General features: G+C 43.5%; 1 protein-coding gene and 1 pseudogene across 4 annotated transcripts in view; both read left to right on the top strand.

Annotated features, from left to right (window-relative positions):
• LOC126093841 (uncharacterized) overlaps window positions 1-22,232 on the top strand; it is a 140,148-nt gene that overhangs the window by 106,806 nt on the left and 11,110 nt on the right. The window lies entirely within an intron of this gene.
• Window positions 332-448, top strand: LOC126105597 (5S ribosomal RNA; annotated as a pseudogene).

Below are 22,232 nucleotides of genomic sequence, written 5' to 3' on the forward strand. Positions count from 1 at the left end.
GTCTTACTGTACCATGACGAATATTTCCGCTTATTTATGTGCAGTACGTTATATTTATTTATGCCGAGTGTCGACTGGCAATCTATGCAGCAAGCTTCTACTTTTTCGAGTCTTCCTACATTTCACCACGATGCTGTAGCGGCGCGATCACTCTATGTAGGACAGCAGCATTTGCGGACAGGATCACAGAAACTTGTGGACACTCAGTCTACGAATGAGAAGCTTCAGCCAGGTTAGTCACACAATAAAAATGTCGGGGGATATACTCCCTAATAACAGATTCCTAAAGCAAATAGTTGTAACACGAAAAAGAGGATGTCCTAGAAGTAGCGGCAACGGCCTTGCCACAGTGGATACACCGGTTCCCGTCAGATCACCGAAGTTAAGCGCTGTCGGGCGTGGCCGGCACTTGGATGGGTGACCATCGAGCCGCCATGCGTTGTTGCCATTTTTCGGGGTGCACTTAGCCTCGTGATGTCAATTGAGGAGCTACTCGACCGAATAGTAGCGGCTCCGGTCAAAGAAAACCATTATAACGACTGGGAGAGCTGACCACACGCCACTCCTATCCGCATCCTCCACTGAGGATGACACGGCGGTCGGATGGTCCCAATGGGCCACTTGTGGCCTGAAGACGGAGTACTAGAAGTAGCGTTGGTTGTCTTCCACATCCATCATACGCGCCAGACATTTCCCCGAGAGTGTTTCAGGTCTTTCGGGCACCGAAAGATGCTTGGCAAGCTGTTCCGGTATGGGGAAGAGGCACTTCGGGGCCGAAGAGTGGATACGGAGGCTGCCAAACGAATTTTTTTCTCTCAGAATTTAGGAAGTTTGTGAACAATGGCTAACTTGCATTCATTATAAGAAAAATTATGTCGGAAAGCGATACAGCTATGATCTGCCTATGCTCAATAAACAACGTTAAAAATATTTCCATTTTTGTTAATTCAATCTCGTATTAAAGAATCAGAGTTGATGTTTGTGTATGAAGTCATCTCTTTAATTCTATGATTCTTAAGGGGGATAGGACGTCAAACGAGCCGACTTGGAGCAGGAGAGGCACCACAGGACCTTTTAATTTCGACTCTCGATACTTTTACAAATAAATTCACAAAACTTTGTCAGCATGACCAGGAAGGATTCAGGATTCACACTCGTAGCAGTGGAAGTGCAAAAACATAACAAAATAATTTTTTTTAGATATGAAATTTCATCATTTTTTCACTTACTGTTGGCTGCATTTGTTGCTATAGGTACATTTTTCTTCACAAGTAAGAGAGATTCTTCGATGAATTTTGCACAGCATACAAACCATACTTACAGGTGTATGAAACTCTAGAATTTTCCAAAGCTATTAAAAACTGTGGAAAAATTGAGATAATTAACTACAAAATTTGATTTTTTTCTAAACATAAAGTTTAAAACGTAACAGGTCATTCATTTTTTCATAAACTAAATAGATTCTAGAGTTTCAGACACCTGTAAGTATGGTTCGTATGCTGTGCAAAATTCATCGAACAGTCTCTCTTACTTACGAATCAAAGTGTACCTATAGCAACAAATGCAGCCAGTAGTAAGTGAAAAAATGATGACATTTCACATGTAAAAAGAATTATTTTGTTGTGTTTTTGAGCTTCCACTGCTACGAGTGTGAATCTTCACAAGTAAGAGAGATTCTTCGATGAATTTTGCACAGCATACAAACCATACTTACAGGTGTATGAAACTCTAGAATTTCCCAAAGCTATTAAAAACTGTGGAAAAAATTGAGATAATTAACTACAAAATTTGATTTTTTTTCTAAATATAAAGTTTAAAACGTAACAGGTCATTCATTTTTTCATAAACTAAATAGATTCTAGAGTTTCAGACACCTGTAAGTATGGTTCGTATGCTGTGCAAAATTCATCGAACAGTCTCTCTTACTTACGAATCAAAGTGTACCTATAGCAACAAATGCAGCCAGTAGTAAGTGAAAAAATGATGAAATTTCACATGTAAAAAGAATTATTTTGTTATGTTTTTGAGCTTCCACTGCTACGAGTGTGAATCCTGAATCCTTCCTGGTCATGCTGACAAAGTTTTATGAATTTACTTGTAAATGTATAGAGAGTGGAAATTAAAATGTCCTGTGGTGCCTCTCCTGCTCCAAGTCGGCCCGTTTGACGTCCTACCCCCCTTAAAGCGCTGTGGGTATTTGTTACCTATTTATTTGATAGCTGCACTCATTTCTCAAAGGCAGCGCTACGAGAAATAGTCGTGAAGATTGCCGGAGGACTCGATGCCTCTGTTGATAGGAAGAACTTCATAAAATGGAAAAAGTACGTCTCGGTATTTGCGGTCACCGTCTTTACTGCGAGACACAAAGCTGTGAAAGCGGAATGGCCGGCTGATTTACGGGCGCGGTATCGCCAGCATTCTCCGCGGATCGTAGCCGCGTGCGCCTGGCAGTGCAGCCGCCCACCGCCCACGCAGGCGCGGCGCCTTGGCACTCACCTTCCGTGGCACATGGAGGTCGCGCCACGCCGCGCCGGGACTTCCCCCACCCGTCGTGCAGTCCTGTTCGGGGACTCCCCTCCAGGTCACATATTGCGCTGAAGCGTCTTAGCGCTTTGTGAATACCATCAGCTGTACACGACTCAGAAAAGTACGTCAGCCTGGATGATTCACCTGAGAAAAAACCTACATTCCACCAAGTTGCGTTAAATGACATTAAAAGATGTCACATATGTTGTGGGTCGAGAGAGAGAGAGAAAGAAGTCCTTAGCACTGAGCTCGGGTCCACAGTTGCGATAGTTTTGCGCGTATTCTATGCCGTGGCCGAGCAGGTTCACAGGGCGCTTAGTAACCGCTATGGCGACAGAAATACGCGGTCACAGTAAGGGGGGGGGGGGGGGGAGGAGGGGGAAGATACAGGGTGATCAAAAAGTCAGTATAAATTTGAAAACTTAATAAACTGCGGAATAATGTAGATAGAGAGGTACAAATTGACACACATGATTGGAATGACATGGGGTTTTATTAGAACAAAAAAAGGTTCACAAAATGTCCGACAGATGGCGCTGGAAAGCAAAACGTCAATAACTGCTACCGTGACGGGTGAGAGGTACGCAGATATGTTACAGAATCGCATCATCCCCAGCCTGGCTGATAAACACCTGCTGGAACGTACGATGTTAATGCAGGATGGCGCTCCACCCCATATTGCTAGACGCGTGAAAGTTCTCTTGCGCGCGTCGTTTGGGTCGTTTGGTGATGATCGTGTGCCCAGCCGCCACTTTCGTCATGCTTGGCCTCCCAGGTCCTCAGACTTCAGTCCGTGCAATTATTGGCTTTGGGTTACCTGAAGTCGCAAGTGTATCGTGATCGACCGACATCTCTGGGGATGCTGAAAGACAACATTCGACGCCAATGCCTCACCATAGCTCCGGACATGCTTTACAGTGCTGTTCACAACATTATTCCTCGACTACAGCTATTGTTGAGGAATGATAGTGAACATATTGAGCATTTCCTGTAAAGAACATCATCTTTGCTTTGTCTTACTTTGTTATGCTAATTATTGCTATTCTGATCAGATGAAGCGCCATCTGTCGGACATTTTTTGAACTTTTGTATTTTTTTGGTTCTAATAAAACCCCATGTCATTCCAAGCGTGTGTGTCAATTTGCACCTCTCTATCTACATTATTCCGCGATTTATTCAGTTTTCAAATTTATACTGACTTTTTGATCACCCGGTATAGCTGTGTAAACATAAGTTGCGGGGGTTCTATTTTATTGTAAAGCTGTAACAGTTATCATAATTGCATTTCACTTTACTCGACAGGTAAATTATATTCCTTGACCATTTTATTAACGTATCCCATCACTCCTAACTCTACATGAAGGGAGTTGATAGACATAGGCTAATCGTGACACCTAGGTGCATCCACTCTGTATATCGAGTACATGAAACTTGTACATCTGCTGTGTAGTTAAAAATAAGCTCTTTGCAACAGTATTTTCCATAGTGCCATGCCTACAGTAAACCAATTTGCGGTCACAACGGGAAAGTCGAGAGCGATAGTACCTGGAAATAAATATACTTTTAAATGTAGGACGTGGACCTGTATTAACGGTGCTAGAGATACTGTTCTGATGATAATGACGCCGTTTGCACTCACAATGACAGTGAATGTGGGCCGCATTAAAAAGTAACATTGTGGCATAGTATGCCGTCCCAGAATTTTTGTACTGTAAGTTTTCACTAATCCTAACACATTTTGTCGTCTTATTTGTTACTATCTTTTAAGCGTTTATCGAGATGCTTGAAAACTGTCTAAGGCTGGAACTTTGCAGTAGTACTCAAATAATGAAAAAAACGACCGCTGCAGGCGAGATCAAATCATTCAAAAGAATTCCTGCGAGTCGGAGAGCGAGTTCGCAGAGGTTCTGTTCAAGCAATGATACCAACCTTTGTCCTCGTTAGGAGATCTGTGTTTGCCAGAATCTCTCTCTGTTGTTATTCTGTGAAGGCTTAGCTCGATGTACTTATGCTCAGAACAGCTAGTTCACGTCTCGGTGGTTGTTTCCTCTAAGTGAACCTTTCTATATTTATTTGAAACAAAGAAAAAGATAGTCTGGTATTGGTATGGTGGAAAACGAGTCTAGCTCGCCAGCAGGCCTGGCCACGTAACACCGTTATGTCCGCAGCTCGTGGTCGTGTGGTAGCGTTCTCGCTTCCCGCGCCCTGGTTCCCGGGTTCGATTCCCGGCCTCGTGATGACTGGGTGTTGTGTGATGTCCTTAGGTTAGTTAGGTTTAAGTAGTTCTAAGTTCTAGGGGACTGCTGACCATAGATGTTAAGTCCCATAGTGTTCAGAGCCATTTGAACACCGTTATGCTAGTGAACCCTGGTGCTCAGGTTCCTGATGTGTCTATTCTGTTACGTTCGATAATTCTCGCAAAATTCACTCATCGATTGCCTATCCCTCAACCAGAGATAAGATAGTCCGGCTACCTGATGAAGTTCCTCCAATGAAGACAGGTGAAAACCGAATTAAGAGCTTCGATTTTATAACGGTTGTATGCGTTGGAAATCTATATCGGCGAGTTTCACCAAACAACTGTCGCACAGTCCCGAACTCGGCGTAGCGACACCTTGTACCACGATAAAGAACAACAGTACCTCAAGTGCTTACGCAAATCATGGAAAACTTGTTCCTGGTTGACTGAGTAGCGAATGGTTCCAAAATATGCCGTCATATGTCTCCTTCCACACATTTCCTCGATCCTACAGAATCAAATACATATCAGTTGACCTTGTGTTGTAACAGAGCGTATAGGCTTCCTCCCTGAGCACTTGAAACTTGGCGAAAATATCGAATGCATCCAAGATTTCTAGTGTGTACTGTGTCACTTCTGTACCACAGAGAAATCACTTGCAAATGTCCTTTGCACTCAATGTGTTAGTGTTACCTAGCAATGGGTCTGTTGCAGCTAGGGCACCAATGCCACCTCGAATTACCACTAAGTTTTTTCCCTGACGAGGTGGAGAAATGAATTCAGTGAACATTGTACCGTGAAATTATGAAATCAGTAGTATCCGGTGGCAAAAATGGAGATGAACTTCTGGAGTTTGTCTTGTCGTTTAAACTCTTATGCGTAATACTGCAGAGAAAAAGAACGAATCTGTAAATTCGGTAGTAGGGAAGGCGAATGGAAGTCTTAGCTTTATTTGGAAGATTTCTAGAAAAGTGCAGTGTGTCACTTACGAAAATAGCCTACGAGACACTAATACAATCGATGCTGGAGTTTGCTCTAGCTTTTCGGTTCATTATCTTGTACTCATGTCAGCAGACATCGACGAAATTTATAACGATCTCCTACGATCGTTATGTAGACATAACTCATGCAGTGATGTAAAAGTGGTACTTAGGGTGCTAATATGGTATCTTTGGGAGAAAGAAAACATTATTCTCCTCAAACCCTGTTGCGTAAATTTATAGAGCCGCTCTCCGAGGTGGACAATTTATCAGTTTCGTAGCCTCCGTTTTTGTATTTTGGGAAGAGATTGTACGATTTAAAAATGACAGATTAGGGCTAGTACAGAGACATACAGACAGTAGATTTTCCCTTGTTCCATATGTGAATGGAATGACAGCGCCTCCCCAAGTGCACTATGTATCGGCTTGCGGAATATGTGTGTTGACATAGATAACATTTCGAGGAGATATTACGTGGAGCAAATACTAAAACTATGAGAAAGATGAAGTGATAACTTAGATTATTCGGTGAACTCTAGAAAAGTGTAAGTCGTATTGGAAAGAGAGTCGGGTTTGAAATATTTTTAAGTTCTTCTGAAGTGTTTGAGATTCTCACCAAGTGAGCCAAAAAGAAAAGGTAGAAAAATGCGGAGTGATGATGCTAATGTACTAAATTCCAAGGCAAGTTAATACGTGCTCTAAACATAAATGAGAATTGCAATGTGAAAGGCGATAGTGCCCTCGAGCAACACTGTTGGATAAATTTAGAGAACCGTTGTTTCGTGTAGATAGCAAAACAGTTTTCATCATTTATTTCGCATCAGCGCAACGAGGACAAGATAATAGATATTAAGGTGCACACAAAGGCAACGTAGTCGGTTTTCTCCTCGCTCTGTTCGCGAATGAAAGAGGAAAGGGAGAGATTAATGGTGCAAAGGAGCACCTTCCATAGCGCTTGCAATGTGCAGAAAGTTTCTTTTAATAGGCAATTGGTGCAGGAGATTATAAAAGGAAAACGTTATACAAAATGCTTTTGCACACGCGGAAAAAGGAACATACGTTGACCACGATCTATAAAATGGATCATAGCGGACTTGTTATTTTTAACATCAAAAGGAAAAGAACAATAATCACCAGTTAATTTAGCAACACCTGAACTGTCTTTATTCCTGAAACTTTCAATCATGAAATCTTTGAAAACAATAAAAAGAATAGAGGAAATGTGTATTTGACGAACATACAAACAGTGGATAGTATGGAAAATTTTAAAATTGGCCATACTATCCACTGTTATGTATGTCCGTTCCCTCTTGAAACTCGCTGCATGCAGATGTTGTTGTGAAATCCTACCATCGTAAAAACATACGCACTGAGGGGTTAGCTGATGACGTATTCGTCTCGCCTGTATCTTTGACTCTCATGACATATTGACGTCTACACTTCGATGGCTCCCGTTACGACTTTCTTGCGGAATTTTGAGTTAAGTATTCCCAAACTGGCGAGAGTTAAGTATCCGAATTCCACCGGTTGGTCTTTCCCACCGTTACCTGGACGTTTCCTAACCACAGCAGCCTCACTAGGTGGAGACATGAGTCTCCGTGGCTCACAGCAACGGCCTCCCTTATGAATGAGTCGGCCGCGGTAGAAAGCGAGATTTCCATCCGGACACACGCCGGCTGCCGGCCGCAACGGTGCCGTGTGTGCGTCACGCGTGCGTCAGCTGTTTAACCCTCACAAATGGCTGAGCTGCAACCCGTCCTGGAACGGTTGTCTCCGGGAAGGCGGAAAGGCGGATGGATCGGCAATGCCAGGACATGTCCAGTATTCGTATAAAAGTGATCCGCGATCGAATAAAACTACTACTACTAATCCTCAGTATGCATGTCTGCTTTCTTCACCGAGAAACCATAGCTTTCGACATGATTTCACTGATATCTCAGTGCTGTAAGCCAAAACTGTTATATTTATACTGTATATAAATATCCAAAACTTAAAAACTCCGCAACAGCTTGTACACTTTCATTGTTAATTTGTGCTGTTTTGATTTATTTATTTTAGCCCCGTTGTAAGTGATTTTCAGGACTACTTTCAAATTTGCTCCGTTAAGTTGTCAAAGTTTTCTGCACAGGAGGTAGATATTACATCATCTGCAACAGCAAGCTAGCTAACACGTACTTATTCCTCGTGTTCCGTGTTCAAAGGCACCAAAACGTTGTCTAGCATTGCTGATTACGACTCTGACTTCTTCAATTATGAATTTCTTGCTGTCTTGTTGGTTTCTTGTGGAAGTTATAGTACTGGTGTATATACTCTTCATTACACTAACGTAAGTTGAATGAATGCATTGTGTCTCAATGGCAGTTAAACAGCGTTTGTTGAAATTAAGTCACAGTTTATTTCAAGATGATGGAGCACAGCAATAAGTCGTCCTTCCCTTTCAGGCTTTACTAAAGCTAATCTAGATTTCGGCTAGTGCCTAGCCATTGTCAGTGCACTATTACATGATTTCAATAATGTCCTAGTACGTCAGTCCACTGTTCTTCGAGCTTCTGTCACAGTTCATCCAAGAGTGGTCTTGAATGAACTGTGACAGAAGCCCAAAACACAGGGGAATGACGTTCTAGGACACATATAGAAACCACGAAGTAGTGCGCTGATAATGACAAGGTAGTAGCCGAAATGCAGATTTGCTTTAATAAAACCTGAAAGGAAAGGACGACTAATTGCTCTGCTCCATCGTTTTGAAAGTCATATCACAGTCGTTGAGTGCCTTCCACATTCCTAATTGAAGATAACTTGATCACAGTGTATTGCTCAGCGCCCACTCCCACCTCTAGACGTAACTTACCGTCTCCCACTTTTAATGTGTCACAAATGCCTAGATTTTTAATAATGATTACAATGAAGTATACAAGTTTTAATATAATTATAATTTTTTACGGTAGTACATTGTACATCGCTTTAGTATAACGTCCATGGCACCACCAACGGCCGGCCGAAGTGGCCGTGCGGTTCTAAGCGCTGCAGTCTGGAACCGCGAGACAGCTACGGTCGCAGGTTCGAATCCTGCCTCGGGCATGGATGTGTGTGATGTCCTTAGGTTAGTTAGGTTTAAGTAGTTCTAAGTTCTAGGGGACTGATGACCTCAGAATTTGAGTCCCATAGTGCTCAGAGCGATTTGAACCATTTGAGCACCACCAACGCAGACGATGACACAATCTGCGACAACACTGCTTTATTACCGACAAATCAGAAGCCGTCTGTGTGCTACATAAGGCCACTACATGAGCGATTTTGACAGTCAGTTGCTCCTGACGAAGATGATGGTGGTAATCGTCGAAAGCTCGAGGTTTCAACCTGAATTGACGCGGCAAGAAGTCGCAGAATGTTTTATACCAAAGTGCCGTCACGAAAGACGTCGTTCTCGGATAACTATACTAGCACAACACTTTCACTGCTTTGACAGTGCCATAATTTTCACAGTATACACTGAAGAGTCAATGGAACTAGTATACCTACCTAATAACGTGTAGGGCCCCCGCTAGCACACACAAGTGCCACAACACGACGTGACATGGGCTCGACTCATGCTTGAAGTAGCGCTGGAGGAAACTGACACCGTGAATCCTGCAGAGCTGTCCATAAATCCGTAAGAGTACGAGAGGGTGGATATCTCTTCTGAACAGCTTGCAAGGCATCCCAGATATGTTCAATAATGTTCATATCTGGGGAGTGTGATGGTCAGTGGAAGTGTTTAAACTCGAAGGGTGTTCCTGGAGCCACTCTGTACAATTCTGGACGTGCGGGGTGTTACATTGTTCTGCTGGAATTTCCGAAGTCCGTCGGAATGCACAGTAGACATTAATGGATGGAGGTGATCAGACAGGGTACTTACGTACGTGTCATCTGTCAGAGCTGTACCTAGACGTATAAGGCGTTCCATATCACTCCAACTGCACATGCCCCATGTGGTATCAACGTTCGATACCACACTGGTTAGGGGTTGCAGTTATCCACCGCGGTCCGTACAAGTATCGCTGGACCCGCGAGTCGAGACTAGCGCCGCTTCGCGGCTGGCAACAAGTCTGTAGCGTGCGCTCGGCCACTGTTGCTTGGGACGTCAAGTAGGAAAGTAGTATAGCCTTCAGCTGATAGGAAGCAGCCTCTAACAAGGCGCTTAGTTAAAGTATGGTCTATGTGATGCCTCTGTAGTTCTCTGTTTGTAATTATATTCCTCCAGATTATGAAGACTCCTGAACCACCAGTTAAGTACGATATATTATTTTTTTACCAACAACTTTTAATTATTTTGGTCGTTGCAGACCCAGACCATGCAGCCTGCTCCCTATCGACTTCACTGACAAACCTGCTGTATCTGCAAAGAAGATATTTGTATGTTTCTATTTAGCATTGGCCACCAGTCATTCACATTGGCGACGATTCGTTCTTCGCCATCATAACACCCCGCACCTTTACAAAGCCTCTACCAGCTAGAACAGTCACCTACTGACATGCAGGGTCCATGGATTCATCAGGTTGTCTACATACCCGTGCACGTCCATCCGCTCGATACAATTTGAAACAAGACTCGTTCGACCAGGCAACATGTTTCCAGTCATCTGCAATACAATGTCGGTGTTGACTGGCCCAGGCGAAGCGTAAGGCTTTGTTTCGTGCAGTCATCAAGGTTACAAGAGTAGGCCTTTGGTTCCGAAAGCCCATATTGATGATGTCTCGTTGAATGGTTCGCACGCTGACACTTGTTGATGGCTCAGCATTGAAATCTGCAGCAGTTTGCGTAAGGATTGCACTTCTGTCACGTTGAACGATTCTGTTCAGTCGTCGTTTGTCCCGTTCTTGCAGGACCTTTTTCCTACCGCAACGATGTTGGAAATTTGATGTTTTACCGGATTCCTGATATTCGCGGTACACTCGTGAAATGGTCGTACGCGAAAATCGCTACTTCATCGCTACCTCGGAGGTGCTGCGTCCCTTAGCTCGTGCGCCGACTATAACACCAAGTTCAAAGTCACTTAAACCTTGATAATCTGCCATTGTAGCGGCAGTAACTAATCGAACAACTGCACCGGACACTTGTTGTCTTATATAGGCGTTGCCGACCGCAGCGCCGTATTCTGTTGGTTCATATATCTCTACATTTGAATACGCATGCCTTTGGCGCTTCAGTGTAGAGCCCAAATGTGGACTTGCCGCTCTAAGAAAATGGGGTCGTTGTATTGCGGTGACGTTTTATTGGGCTCGAGTACCGCTCTTGGCGCATTTGGCGCGCTGCAGTATATTGTGGAAGGAGCTACTGGCGCTCGTAGCGGTGGGGGCAGAACCAGTCTGCGGAGGAGATTCTGCTGCGAGCCGCATTCCTGGGGGCGGGCGGTGTCGGCGTCCAAGGACAATACGAGGCGCAGAGAGGACCGCGGCCTGCGGCCGGTTCACCGGGTGAAGGACGCGCCTGCCTTTGTGTCGCAATCGCCCGCCCGCGTCTGCACATCACGCCGCTGACCCACGCGAGGAAGCAGCATTCTAGCATTGCGTCTCCAGCAACGAGGAGCAGTCAGCAGCGACTGAATTAGTTTTACCAGCAACATCTGTTGTAAATAATAGATTTCAGCTATCAGTCGTCATTTGGAATATTTATTGGCAGATTGAAACATTTCTCCTCTCCGTCTGGGGGACTCAAGTTTTTTGTCAGGCAGTATATTTGCACCAACACTGCATGGGTCTCATTCATCGTTTTTCGTAATATGCTCTGTTGTAGTATGAGACTGGCTTGCCATCACGATCACTACTCTCGAATGGCTGCAGTAAATACGTCTGCTTCACATATTCGGGGCTACACCGAGCTTCTCTGTGTGTCTCTCTATGCGTAGGCGCTCATTTTTATGAGTTTCCATTCAGAGACTAAGCAATTTAGTTGCAAAAGATTGTGCGGTCCTCTTGACGTGTTGCCTGTTTGTGCTCGTGTCGGGATCTTCAGCGGACAGAAGTTTGGTGATTTCTCTTACGCTTTACCAGCAAGATCGGCTAGTATTAAAAACCTGTGACCTGGCGAAGAGGCACTTGAAAAGAAGTACTGTCGAGCACGGTGTTTCTGGCGTATATCCCCAGAGCGACAGAGAGAATCGGGCGTACATCATACAAACATCACGAAAACACTGTATTCAAACGGACCAAGAAGATCACAGTGTGTCTCTGACCGGCCGAGCACCACGTCCCAGTGTTGGGAGTGTACCACATACCGAGTAAAAGCACATAAGTACATGATGGAACAACCGGACGACCCATCAAAACCAGGATCACTGAACGTAAACGGCCTTACAGACTGGGACAGACGAAGGAATCGGCCATGGCGTAACACACCCTGTGTGAGACCAACCACCTTATAAAATTTGCCGAGACACGTTCTCACTGCGGAAAAGAACTGCCACGTCAGTTTGTTCAGGGAACTCTACGGAATTCACAAATATAATTGAGTAAGCAGGAAAGAGGAAAGTCTGAAGACAAACGAAACCTGGATTCCCCCGGAGCAGCAAACGACCGTCGCTAGGTAATAAGAGGGAAATTACCGAGGTAATAAGCAGTGAAAAGCCATCAGACTACATATGAGCCCCGGCCGCCGACACGACACCATTCGATAGTGTGAATCTTGACATTGCCAGGCACTCGTGCTGGCAAAACGTCAGAAAAAAAAATCAAAACGACCGTAGATCGAAGATCTGTATTTAGACGCAGTTTATATTACATGTCACGTCAACCTGTTCATAGTTGACACGGTTGTATTATTCGGAAAACATCTCCAAAATATAACTAGATCCTAACAGGCGCCGGCCGGCGTGGCCGAGCGGTTCTAGGCGCTTTAGTTTGGAACCGCGCGATCACTACGGTCGCAGGTTCTAATCCTGCCTCGGGCATGGATGTGTGTGATGTTCGTAGGTTAGTTGGGTTTAAGTAGTTCTAAGTTCTAGCGGACTGATGACCTCAGATGTTGAGTCCCATAGTGCTCAGAGCCATTTGAACCATCCTAACAGGGTCTCAATCTTGTCACAAGAGTTCTCCTAAAAGAAGATAAATGGAGGCTATGTCCCCTACGAAACGTCCAACTGAAGTAACTTTTATCTTCAAGTCTAATGCGTTGTACTTGTAGTTCAAGGCACCATGTAAATTTCTGGTAATAATTTACAGTAATTGGGGAAACAAAATGGAACGATCAAGTAGGTTGTGATGAAGGAAGTAGCAGTTATTATTCGTTTTTAGGATACTGGGGAACTCTGGGTCACCTGCAGAGCAGTTGGCTTGTAACACGCTGCCCAACTGGGTTACTACTGACGTGACGTCGTGTACCTCTGGACCTCTGACTGGACTTACAGACTATGGAAGAAAACCGACTGGAGACTATAGTGCTCAGAAATGTTGAAAAATCTGAAATGATAGGGACTAGAAACAAGGTGCGTATTACGGCATAGAAACCTCTTGGGTGGTTCGATTCGACAAGGCTGAAACTTTAAGTTTCTTGTACGCATATTCATCTGTGCTTGCGCAATTGAACCCATGATAGATTGAAGCGGTTCTACTATTGTGACAGAAGGCTGAGGTCAGGGTCGTTTTATGCTGAACAACGAAATAAAGTATGCAGCTGAAAGCAAACTTTGTTTCACGCAATAAACTCAGCAGCAAGGCGTAAGCTCCTGCTATTACCCGATCTGTTATGAGTCAAGTTTATTTCAGATACTTGTATGGTTGTATGAGTTCCCGTATGCCATTTGTAGCGGGTGGTTATAGTTTAAGTGCAGCTTCTCGCAGAGGTCCAAGTTGGGCTGTAATTTTCGTATGGCAGCGAAGCTTGGTAGATATTATAGTGCATTAATGCGGAACCGGTTTACAATGGGAAACAATTGGTTCCAGTTTGGGTCACCGAATGCAAATCTGACGCTATGAATACAAGGAAGACGTATAAAAACGTTTACATATGTAATGAATTAGGAACAGGACGTGGGCAGAAAAGGTCAAACAATTGCGAAAAGTATTAAGTTTATATTATTATTAACTGCCGCTTACATAATTTGTTCAATATGAGCTGCGGACTCGTCGACGAGATGCTGCATAGCGCCAGATTTCCAGATTGGGGCCAATTTTTTGCAGCATAAATCGGTTTCGCGGTTCTTCATCTATATGGTTACTCTGCAATTCACACTCAAGTGCCTGGCAGAGGGTTCATCGAACCATTTTCATACTACTTCTCTACCATTCCACTCTCGAATGACGCGTGGGAAAAAGGAACATCTAAATCTTTCCGTTCGAGCTCTGATTCCTCTTATTTTATTATGCTGATAATTTCTCCCTACGTAGCTGGGTGTCAACAAAATATTTTCACATTCGAAAGAGAAAGTTGGTGACTGAAATTTCGTAAATAGATCTCGCCGCAAAGAAAACCGCCTTTGTTTCAGTGTCTGCCACCCCAACTCGCGTATCATATCAGTGACACTGTCACCCCTATTGCGCGATAACACGAAACGAGCTGCCCTTCTTTGTACTTTTTCGATGTCCTCCGTCATCCTACCTGGTAAGGATCCCATACCGCGCAGCAATATTCCAGCAGAGGACGGACAATTGTAATGTAGGCTGTCTCTTTAGTGGGTTTGTCGCATCTTCTAAGTGTTCTGCCAACAAAGCGCAGTTTTTGTTTCGCCTTCCCCACAATATTATCTATGTGGTATTTCCAATTTAAGTTGCTCGTAATTGTAATTCCTAGGTATTTAGTCGAACTGACAGCCCTTAGATTTGTGCGATTTATCGTATACCCAAAATTTATTGGATTTATTTTAGTACCCATGTGGATGACATCGCACTTTTCTTTGTTTAGTGCTAATTGCCCTCTTTTCGCATCATACAGAAATTCTCTCTAGATAATTTTATAATTGGAATTGATCGTCTGATGATTTTACTAGACGTAAATTATAGCGTCATCTGCAAAAAATCTAAGGGGGCTGCTCAGATTATCACCTAGATCATTTATATAAATCACGAACAGCAGACACTACCTTGGGGAACGCCAGATATCACTTCTGTTCTACTCGACGATTTACCATCTTATCACTACGAACTGTGACCTCTCTGAGATGAAATCACGAATACAGTCACACAACTGAGACGATACTCCAAATGCACGCAATTTGATTAATAGTCGCTTGCGAGGAACGGTATCAAAAGCCTTCTGGAAGGCCGGCCGGAATGGCCGAGCGGTTCTAGGCGCTACAGTCTGGAACCGCGAGCCGTAGGTTAAGTTAGGTTTAAGTAGTTCTAAGTTCTAGGGGACTGATGACCTCAGAAGGTAAGGCCCATAGTGCTCAGAGCCATTTTGAACCTTCTGGAAATCTAGGAATATAGAAGAGATCCCTTGTCGACAGCACTCATTACTTCATGGGAATAAGGAGCTAGCTGTGTTGCACAAGAACGATATTTTCTGAATCCGTGTTGGTTATGTATCAATAAGTCATTTTCTCCAAGGTGATTCATAATGTTCGAGTACAGTATATGCTCCAAAATCCTACTGCAAATTGAAGTCAGTGATATGGGCCTGTAATTCAATGGGTTACTCCTATTTCCTTTCTTGAATATTGGTTTGACCTGTGCTATTTTCCAGTCTTTAGGAACAGACCTTTCGTCAAGTGAGCTGTTATACAGGGTGTTACAAAAAGGTACGGCCAAACTTTCAGGAAACATTCCTTACACACAAATAAAGAAAAGATGTTATGTGGACATGTGTCCAGAAACGCTTAATTTCCATGTTAGACCTCATTTTAGTTTCGTCCACCTACGCTCAATGGAGCACGTTATCATGATCTTATACGGGATACTCTACCTCTGATGCTAGAAAATGTGCCTTTACAAGTACGACACAACATGTGGTTCATGCACGATGAAGCTCCTGCACATTTCAGTCGAAGTATTCGTACGCTTCTCAACAACAGATTCGGTGTCCGATGGATTCTACATCTACATCTACATCCATACTCCGCAAGCCACCTGACGGTGTGTGGCGGAGGGTACCTTGAGTACCTCTATCGGTTCTCCCTTCTATTCCAGTCTCGTATTATTCGTGGAAAGAAGGATTGTCGGTATGCCTCTGTGTGGGCTCTAATCTCTCTTATTTTTTCCTCATGGTCTCTTCGCGAGATATACGTAGGAGGGAGCAATATACTGCTTGACTCTTCGGTGAAGGTATGTTCTCGAAACTTTGACAAAAGCCCGTACCGAGCTATTGAGCGTCTCTCCTGCAGAGTCTTCCACTGGAGTTTATCTATCATCTCCGTAACGCTTTCGCGATTACTAAATGATCCTGTAACGAAGCGCGCTGCTCTCCGTTGGATCTTCTCTATATCTTCTATCAACCCTATCTGGTACTTACCCCACACTGCTGAGCAGTATTCAAGCAGTGGGCGAACAAGCGTACTGTAACCTACTTCCTTTGTTTTCGGATTGCATTTCCTTAGGATTCTTCCAATGAATCTCAGTCTGGCATTTGCTTTACCGACGATCAACATTATATGATCATTCCACTTTAAATCACTCCTAATGCGTACTCCCAGATAATTTATGGTATTAACTGCTTCCAGTTGCTGACCTGCTATTTTGTAGCTAAATGATAAAGGATCTATCTTTCTGTGTATTCGCAGCACATTACACTTGTCTACATTGAGATTCAATTGCCATTCCCTGCACCATGCGTCAATTCGCTGCAGATCCTCCTGCATTTCAGTACAATTTTCCATTGTTACAACCTCTCGATACACCACAGCATCATCTGCAAAAAGCCTCAGTGAACTTCCGATGTCATCCATAAGGTCATTTATGTATATTGTGAATAGCAACGGTCCTATGACACTCCCCTGCGGCACACCTGAAATCACTCTTACTTCGGAAGACTTCTCTCCATTGAGAATGACATGCTGCGTCCTGTTATCTAGGAACTCCTCAATCCAATCACACAATTGGCCTGATAGTCCATATGCTCTTACTTTGTTTATTAAACGACTGTGGGGAACTGTATCGAAGGCCTTGCGGAAGTCAAGAAACACGGCATATACCTGTGAACCCGTGTCTATGGCCCTCTGAGTCTCGTGGACGAATCGCGCGAGCTGGGTTTCACATGACCGTCTTTTTCGAAACCCATGCTGATTCCTACAGAGTAGACTTCTAGTCTCCAGAAAAGTCATTATACTCGAACACAATACGTGTTCCAAAATTCTACAACTGATCGACGTTAGAGATATAGGTCTATAGTTCTGCACATCTGTTCGACGTCCCTTCTTGAAAACGGGGATGACCTGTGCCCTTTTCCAATTCTTTGTAACGCTACGCTCTTCTAGAGACCTACGGTACACCGCTGCAAGAAGGGGGGTAAGTTCCTTCGCGTACTCTGTGTAAAACTGAACTGGTATCCCATCAGGTCCAGAGGCCTTTCCTCTTTTGAGCGATTTTAATTGTTTCTCTATCCCTCTGTCGTCTATTTCGATATCTACCATTTTGTCATCTGTGCGACAATCTAGAGAAGGAACTACAGTGCAATCTTCCTCTGTGAAACAACTTTGGAAAAAGACATTTAGTATTTCGGCCTTTAGTCTGTCATCCTCTGTTTCAGTACCATTTTGGTCACAGAGTGTCTGGACATTTTGTTTTGTCCACCTACCGCTTTGTCATAAGACCAAAATTTCTTCGGATCTTCTGCCAAGTCAGTACACAGAACTTTACTTTCGAATTCATTGAACGCCTCTCGCATAGCCCTCCTCACACTACATTTCGCTTCGCGTAATTTTTGTTTGTCTGCAAGGCTTTGGCTATGTTTATGTTTGCTGTGGAGTTCCCTTTGCTTCCGCAGCAGTTTTCTAACTCGGTTGTTGTACCACGGTGGCTCCTTTCCATCTCTTACGATCTTGCTTGGCACATACTCATCTAACGCATTATGTACGACGGTTTTGAACTTTGTCCACTGATCCTCAACACTATCTGTACTTGAGACAAAACTTTTGTGTTGAGCCAACAGGTACTCTGAAATCTGCTTTTTGTCACTTTTTCTAAACAGAAAAATCTTCCTACCCTTTTTAATATTCCTATTTACTGCTGAAATCATCGATGCCGTAACCGCTTTATGATCGCTGATTCCCTGTTCTGCGTTTACTTTTTCAAATAGTTCGGGTCTGTTTGTCACCAGAAGGTCTAATATGTTATCGCCACGAGTCGGTTCTCTGTTTAACTGCTCAAGGTAGTTTTCAGATAAAGCACTTAAAAAAATTTCACTGGATTCTTTGTCCCTGCCACCCGTTATGAACGTTTGAGTCTCCCAGTCTGTATCCGGCAAATTAAAATCTCCACCCAGAACTATAACATGGTGGGGAAATCTACTCGAAATATTTTCCAAATTATCCTTCAGGTGCTCAGCCACAACAGCTGCTGAGCCAGGGGGCCTATAGAGACATCCAATTACCATGGTATGTTGTTGTCGTGGTCTTCAGTCCTGAGACTGGTTTGATGCAGCTCTCCATGCTACTCTATCCTGTGCAAGCTTCTTCATCCTTCATCTCCCAGTACCTACTGCAACCTACATCCTTCTGAATCTGCTTAGTGTATTCATCTCTTGGTCTCCCCCTTCGATTTTTACCCCCCACGCTGCCCTCCAATACTAAATTGGTGATCCCTTGATGCCTCAGAACATGTCCTACCAACCGATCCCTTCTTCTGGTCAAGTTGTGCCACAAACTCCTCTTCTCCCCAATCCTATTCAGTACCTCCTGATTAGTTATGTGATCTACCCATCTAATCTTCAGCATTCTTCTGTAGCACCACATTTCGAAAGCTTCTATTCTCTTCTTGTCCAAACTATTTACCGTCCATGTTTCACTACCATACATGGCTACACTCTCCATACAAATACTTTCAGAAATGACTTCCTGACACTTAAATCTATACTCGATGTTAACAAATTTCTCTTCTTCAGAAACGCTTTCCTTGCCATTGCCAGTCTACATTTTATATCCTCTATTGGTATATATATGGATTGGACCAATTCTATAGCCTCCACGCTCTCCTGACCTCAACCCTCTTGACTTTCATTTATGGGGGCATTTGAAAGCTCTTGTCTACGCAACCCCGGTACCAAATGTAGAGTCTCTTCGTGCTCGTATTGTGGACGGCTGTGATACAATACGCCAATCTCCAGGGCTGCATCAGCGCATTAGGGATTCCATGCGACGGAGGGTGGAGGCATGTATCCTCGCTAACGGATGACATTTTGAACATTTCCTGTAACAAAGTGTTTGAAGCCACGCTGGTACGTTCTGTTGCTGTGTGTTTCCATTCCATGATTTCTGTGATTTGAAGAGAAGTAATAAAATGAGCTCTAACATATAAAGTAACCGTTTCCGGACACATGTCCACATAACATATTTTCTTTCTTTGTGTGTAAGGAATGTTTCCTGAAAGTTTGGCCGTACCTTTTTGTAACACCCTGTATATGATTGCCAAGTTTCGCTGACATACGATTGTTACACTCCACACTGCACCTCCGCTATACTTTAATTATAGTTACCGGGTACATTGCGTGCAAAAGTAAGATTAATTACTGTAGTGCGTTACGGCACATAAACAGTCACTTTTATTGAAGTATAGAGAGCATCTTTAATAGCAGAGTAAAAATGTGCGACCGTTCATGCAGTCGGCATCGGTTCGCAGCATGGTGACGTTGATGTAAAAAGAAGTGTGTTACAGCCGCAAAACAATTCACAAATGAAGTGTGATTTTTCAAGTTTTAAACTGGCGTCCTTTCTTTGAAAAATCTTCATGGACTAAAACAGCGCCTGAGTTGTGGTAAAAGAGCAAGAATTTAGGTTGCTAGATATATGTTGGGGAAACGTGATGGATACCTTCTACATCTGAAGCTCGAGAGAGCTGACGCGGGAAAAAAAATTTCTCATTTCGCACGCTCTCACGACTCCCGCTTGATATGTCCCTGCGAAATGAGTTCTTGCCAGCGTTTAATTAGAAATTAGCTGCTGTGCGACTAGGGCGGTGATGCAGTGGGAACGCGCAAAGTGGTGTCGGTGTTGGCATGGGGGTGGGGGGAGGGGGGAGGGGACAAGAAGGTTTTCCGTGCTCCTGCAGTCCGTGCTGCTTAGTACCGTGGACGTCCTCGTAATACCCGCTGTAGAGACTGGCCTGCAGGAAACTCAGTTGCCAAGTGGGGCGATGCCCTTTTACCGGCGAGGGATTCACTCTGAAGTTATTTTTCTCCACGCTCCCGACAAAGTGAATTGCGACACCGCGTGGAACAAAGCTAGGACATTCCCCCGTTCCCAGGAGTACAACAAAACACGTGACGCACGCCTGTGGCCTCTCGTAGCGAGAGATATCTGGAGGACGTGTGTAAGTGCGTGTGTGTGTGAGAGAGTGACGCTCGCCTGACCCGCATGTTCGCTCGATGCGTGCGGGCGTCCTTGGAGCGGAGCTCCCTGCCTGTTGGCTGACGCAGCGTTCGCACCGGTGCGTCTGCAGCCCTAGTTCAGCAGGTGATATGCTTGCTGTATCCTCGAAAGGCGGCACAAATAATTGACCCACTCGCAAGGAAGCCTCATGGCAAGAGACCACCAATGGCCGAGACTTACGCCGTATAGTTCGAATAAGCCATCCCAAGCAGATTGTTTAACGGTTCCTCATTGAGGTTGTGTTAGTCTTACCTTACCTCTCGCATATAGCGCCGATTGACCGTACCTCACAATGTTATATTTATGATAGGTTTGCATGCACAGTAATAACTGGTACCCGATACGAAGTGGGCGTAAATGGTAATAATAATAAAGATTTTATTGTCTTTAGGCCATTACAGCAATCGACAACGTCAAATGAAGATACAAATTATAATACAGTGTGATAAGGTATTAACTACTGAAATATTTTAGCTTGTATTACAATAAATGTACAGTGGGTCATCTGTTGGATTACTGCATTTTACAGTTGAAGATTCATTGATATCATAGAACGGGTGGGCAATAAACCATTCATGCAGTCTTTCTTAGAAAGTATGTTCAGGAAGATCCTGTATAGCATGTGGCAGCTTATTAAATAGTTAGTACCCTGTGACTTCGTGGCTATTTATTGATTTTGATAATCTATGGTAAGGTGTGTATATGTGTTTGATGCTTCTTGTGTTGTAACAATGTACATTTTCTATACGTTTCACATCTTGTAGGTTCTTCTTCGTAAAGATTATGACATTGTGTATATAGAGGTTTATTACTGTCATAATTTTTTGTTTAGTAAATAAGGGTTTGCAGTGAGCCTTATGAGAAGAATTTGTAATTATCCTAATGGCTTTCTTCTGCAATAATAAGATGTCATGTATGTGACTATAGTTAGCCCACAAGATAATGCCATAGGATATTATACTTTGGAAAAATGCAAAATAAGATGAGTTGATGTATGTTTCAGGTACACAATTTCTGAGTTGTCTTAATAAATAAATTGCTCTAGATAACTTACTACTGATATAATTTACATGTTGGCCCGAGGATAACTTTTCATCTAAATAAACTCCCAGGAATTTAACAGAACTAGGGTCATCAGATAATGGCTTGTCTCTTAGAGTGAAGATTATCTGCTGAGTTTTATCTTCATTTAGCAGGAAACCATTTGCTCTGAACCAGTGAGTGTATTTTCAGCACAGGTTTTAAGATCATTAAGATTGTTACTGCTATGAAGAAAAGTCGTATCATCTGCATACAATACAGTGGTGGATCTAATAAACGAGGGGAAAGGGGCCCAGTACAGATCCCTGAGGCACACCTACTTTAACATTTTCTATGTTTGACATTTCCTTACCAACACAAACTACCTGTTAACGGTTGTTGAGATAAGCTTTTAATAGTCTGAGACTGTTTCCTTTGATGCCGTAGAATTCTAGTTTCTCTAGTAGTGGCGTGTGCTCAACACAGTCGAAGGCCTTGCTTAGGTCACAGAATGAGACCTGAGCAAAGCCTTTGTTCTCAAAAACTTTGAGGATGTAACTGACTACCGTGTTGATTGCATCAATGCTCGACAGATTCTTCCTAAACCCGTATTGTGTAGCATTAATTATTCCTAGATTCTCAGAGTGAGATGATAATTGTTGGTACATAATGCATTATATTACCTTGGAGAATGCGGGTACTATTGAAATAGGCCTGAACTAGATGGAGAGTCTTTATCTCCCTTTTTGTATACTGGGACGTTCCTAGACAGTTTTACCTCATCAGGAAAATATCCCTCAAGTAAGCACTTGTTTATGCAATGGGTTAAAGGGTACAGAATGCAATCACACACTCTGCGTGTGTCGATTGGTCATGCGACCCACATATTAGTCATAGCCAGTTTCCCTCCATATGAATGTAGTATTGAAAGCAAAGAGAAGGCAGGTCAGGGTTTAACATTTCGATGACAACGAGGCA

The sequence above is a fragment of the Schistocerca cancellata genome, chromosome 1, assembly GCF_023864275.1.
Source record: "Schistocerca cancellata isolate TAMUIC-IGC-003103 chromosome 1, iqSchCanc2.1, whole genome shotgun sequence".
Lineage (NCBI taxonomy): Eukaryota > Metazoa > Arthropoda > Insecta > Orthoptera > Acrididae > Schistocerca > Schistocerca cancellata.